The sequence below is a fragment of the Sinocyclocheilus anshuiensis genome, unplaced genomic scaffold (assembly GCF_001515605.1).
Source record: "Sinocyclocheilus anshuiensis isolate Anshui unplaced genomic scaffold, SAMN03320099.WGS_v1.1 scaffold3132, whole genome shotgun sequence".
Taxonomy (NCBI): domain Eukaryota; kingdom Metazoa; phylum Chordata; class Actinopteri; order Cypriniformes; family Cyprinidae; genus Sinocyclocheilus; species Sinocyclocheilus anshuiensis.
The window spans coordinates 108,745-113,837 of NW_015554059.1; the positions used below are offsets into that span (position 1 = coordinate 108,745).

Here is a 5,093-nt window from a genome sequence, read left to right on the forward strand (position 1 = left end):
GAATACCTAAAATTACCTACCTTACTAACAATTAATAAGCAGCAAATTAGGAGTTTTTTAACCAAAAATATTTTTACACTTCCCGTAATAACATAAAAGATCAAATGATTACAGAATTTACAGTGGTATTACAGCAGTGCATTACTCTCTTAGGGATAATAATAATAATGATAATCAATAATACTTGTATTATTTTACTTTGTACTACTATTTATTATTTTCCTTATTTATTATTAATATTTTTATTGTTATTATTGTTTGGCTCCCTAAAAACACCAGTGTAAATGTGATGTGGACTGAGAAACTATCACAACTAAAAAGAGGTTTAAGTTCACTTTAAAGTCCAGGGACTTTGCAAATAATTTTTCAGTCAATGCATATAATTTTTTATTCTTCTTCAATCTGATTACTGAAAAACCGCCAACCCCTTTTCAGTAACCAAATCGAACAGAATAAAACTCATTTGTATTGACTGAAAAATTATTTTGTAATTTTGCTCTCAAAACCAGATTGATACATTTAACTTTTAAAATGTTCAAAATTTTCCTACGGAGGACATGTCCCCGGACCCCCCTGTAGATACGTAGGTCCACCCCCAGAAACTCACAAAATCCTGTAGTAAACACTAGATATATGCATGAAAAACCCATATCAGTTGACTTGCCCTGCACTTTTTCCTTAGCTCAGCACCAGCTGAATATCAGTGGAAGAGCAGACAGGATCAGCTCTTCTTCATCTGTCCTCTGCTGGAGCTCCAGCACTCCACATCTAAGGGCCACACCTGCACTCTCACACCATGGCCGAACCCCTCAGAGAGACCTCAACAGTATGCAACTAACTAACCTTCTTTCTGGATAGATATCTGCAGTCCTGCTTAAATCTTAAATCAAAACTGATAACTCACTGTACAACTGTTTTAAAATAGTGACAACATCTTCATCTGCATCTGCGTCACATGCGGCCTCTGTGATAGTGGCTGCGGTGGAGGGACGTGGTTTAGTTCGGGGGGAGATTGGCATGGCCAGTGTCAATGTGAAATGCCCAGAGCTGGTGCTCTCACAGTTTGCAGACACTGGAACTTATGTTAAGGTAAAGATCCATCTATTCTTCAAACCGCTTGTCTTTTGTAGGATAAAGGGTATGGTAAAGATGAAACCAGTTTTTAATTGCAAAAACAACACACATGTTTGAAAGTAATATTTAATTGAGTGATCAGAAAAAAAAAAATGTTAAACAGCAAAAACAGTGATGGTTGTTACATAAGTAACCTGAGACGATTTTATAGATAAAATAGAATGTACACAAACCTGTATTTTACCGAAGAATGCATCAATTCGATGGCGCTTAGAACTGCTCTCTCGTGAAGAGAAGACGCAAATAACCCCAAAACTCTCAGTAGTGGCTATATCCATATCAATTCCACTGTCACACAATGTTTCTTCTAGAACTCTTAAATTATTTAAGCAATTCCCCATAGCATACAAATAGTATGTTTGAAATATTTTAAAATTAAGTTTACTCCCTAACAAATCTGAATTGATGGGTAAAAAATCAATACGAATGTATTGCTTTGGGCAGTTCTCCAGAACAGAGCCCTCCACACAGTGCACCATGCCAGAAAAAAAGATTTTAAAATGACTGCCAGAATGTAGTGTAACCAAGAAAATAGATTTGTATTGGTTTTATCTAAAGTCATTGCTTGAAGATAATGTGTTTTTACCCAGAGACAATATTGTGCAGTAGAGGACTACATTCTTTGTAAAACACATTCAAAATGATGCAGAATTTTAATACAGGTAATTACCAAGCTGCATAACCTGATGCCTCTGGAGATTCTGATGCCAGACGGTGCTAGTGTGAAAGGACAAGAACTAAACTCTACACACTTATCACAGAAACTTTCCCGGTATCATACATGTTTACTGCATCTATCCTGGCTATAAATCAGGGCTGGGTGACTTACAACGTACAGGCTGTAAATTAAAATTATTTTTAGAGATTGTGCACACAACTTGATCTGATTTAATTCAGAATTACAGCTACTTCTTTCCACTGAGTGCAGAATATTTCCTTTTGCTATGTGTGCAGTCAGTCACATTCACTGCCATTCTGAGGAAGTACTTCAATGAGAAGAAGGGCATTATCTCAGAGGTCATTGTGTCAGTGTGAATTATTTGCCTGTCTCAGTTCCGTTTCAGATGAGTGATATGAATGTATGTTTATAAATACAATAATTAAACCTACTGTATATGTAAGACATATATGATAAATGTGATTAAACAATATCAAACGAAACGTTCTCTGTCTGTAGATACTATTGCCTGGCTTCTGCATCTGCCCTACTAAAGTACTTTGAGTTTGTTCAGAACTCAATATATGCTCCTAATTCACTGAAAGTGATCTTCACCGGCAGTGAGCAGACAGCCATGATTGATGCAATATCAGCCAGCAACTTGGAGCTAGTGGTAAACCACAGAGATCACAGGTTAGAGGACAGGACTTTTTTACAGTTTTAAGTTAACCTCCACATATTTACACTGAACAAAATTATAAACGCAACACTTTTGGTTTTGCCCCCATTTTTCATGAGCTGAACTCAAAGATCTAAGACTTTTAAAAACAAAAGTGTTGCGTTTATAATTTTGTTCAGTGTATATTACAGAATTCAACTGAAAACACAGAGAATTTAAATATCTGTCATCCACAAAGATCTACACATCCCCTACCCCAAGCTCAGCCCTGTTTCACAGACTTTATCGTATTTAAGTACTTACCAAAGAATGTAAAAAAAGCACACAGATTTGGATTGGGTGTTCAAAGTGACAGTTCCTTTTTTTTCCCCATAATGCTGTGCCTAAATTTTGTAATTATAAACTATGTTGACTATACTCATAATTTACATGTATCTGAATGTCAGTAACCATATGCTGTTGTAAACAGAAGTGAGCACACTCTGTTTGGGGTCTTAAACTACACTACGACTGCTGGTGGGGAGCGGCGGTTACGCTCCAATATTCTTGAACCTCTGCTGGATGTGTTCACTATCAACTCATGCCTGGACACCATACAGGTGATTACCTGTTATCTGTCTGCCTTTTTTCATTCTGTTGTTCTGTCATTAATTAAATAATCTTCTCTTTGATCTGTTTCCAGGAGCTGCTGCAAAATGAGGAGCTCTTCTTTGGTCTAAAAGCAAGAGACGGTAGGCATAGGAAACACATTTATCAAAATATTGACTTAAAAGTTGTTGCTTTCTTATGAGAGCTATGGGTGGGTAATTGATTTCACACAATATTCACTAACATTCAGATTAATTTCATTTAATTTAATTTAGAATATCATTGGGGAGAAATACTTTTCTAGTTAAGTAACAGGCAAAATCCTTTAGCAAGACAGCTATTTGGCTTTTAAATTCAAGATTTTCATCTTCAAAAAGACTTTTTAAGCCATCATTGTTAGAATTAGTTTAGCAGATTAGTAGTTTAGCAGTTACTCTGTTTAATTAGCAAAGATCATCTTTTTAATGGTTTAACCTTGTAGGTACCAGTGGCTGAAGCAAAAATAATGCAAATAATTCAGCTGAAGCACATTCTGGAACTCGTCCCATCAATGAAGGTAACTTGTGTCTATGCATTTTTAAAAAATACTGTCAAACAGTACTGAAAGTCACAAAGTCATTGCCAGGCCTGTACTGAATATGTCTGTGGAAAGCTCAGCAGATTTCCACAAAATTACAGTACTCATATTTTGACAATTTTTTATGTTTTCAGCTATCAATAAAAGCAGTAGTCTTTTCACCTCAGTGTGAAGTCAACATCAAAACAATTTACCTTATTTACTTCCATTTTTAGAATTTTGGTTCCATTTTACTTATTTTGTGTAAGTAAAGAAAATCACGAAATACCTGCAATTATGTAACTATATCTATATGTCATGATTGTATACTGAGTGTATTTTCTGACTTGGTTGAGAAGGCCTGTAAACTTGCTCAGTTGCATGTATAATTATGCCACATATAAGTAAATTTCTCCCTGATTAGGTGATGCTGTCACATTCCAAAACAGCCTTGTTGGAAGCATATTATACCTCACTTGAAGACAGCAGGTAATAACTTTTAGAGACTCAGCTCTGTGAACTATATTTGCATATACGCTAACATCTTGCACTGACCATCTTTGTTAAACATGAAACATGAACCTGTTCTTTCATAAGAGGAGATAATGTGTTGTGTATACATTAGTAACACAGAGGAGGCTCTATGAGCCCCACATATGTGGTAAGATTAGTCAGCACTTTCATATATGCATTTGAATGTTTAGTTAGAGTTCTGGTATCAGGTATTACTATTTATCTTTAATGTTTCCTCATTTGTGTTGGTTTAGGTTCAACAGCATTCTGGATCAGATTAAATCACTGATTAATGATGACACCAGTTACATGAAAGGCAGTTTGTCCATGTGCACACAGAAGTGCTATGCTGTGCGGCCCAACGTCAGCGAATTCTTAGATATTGCATGACGAGCCTACACAGAAGTGACCAGACAGAAGAGCAACTATGGGTTCACCATGTAGACCTCATGAAAATGAATGACCACTGTGAGGAGGCTTTGAAAGACATTTTCCACATGTCTTAAGTGTGAGTGTACTGCAGATCAAATAAAGTTTAACTTTGAGTGAAAAAATGCAGCATTTAACCATAGATGGTATTTATGTACACTGCAGGGTGGTGTCCAGGTTACTGAGTGAGATCTATGAACACATGATCCACTGCCTGTACAAACTGTCTGATGCTGTGTCAATGCTGGACATGCTGCTTTCTTTGGCTCACACTTGCACGGTCTCAGATTACGGTAATGTTTAAGCACAAGATAAGCATAATGTACATTTTTACATTTATGTAAGCACATGAATTTTTCCTCCTTTACCTGTTGATAGCATTGATTTCCTTTTTATTGATGAGCTGGGTCGAGGCACCAGTCCAGAGGAAGGCATTGGTATCTGCCACAGTGTCTGTGAATTCCTCATCAATCTTAAAGGGGTCATATGATGCGATTTAAATTTTTCCTTTCTCTTTGGAGTGTTACAAGCTCTTG

General features: G+C 36.4%; 1 pseudogene; it reads left to right on the forward strand.

Annotated features, from left to right (window-relative positions):
- The first annotated feature begins 588 nt into the window (after positions 1–588).
- LOC107668529 (mutS protein homolog 4-like) lies at positions 589–4,844 on the forward strand (annotated as a pseudogene).
- The last annotated feature ends 249 nt before the right edge of the window (positions 4,845–5,093 follow it).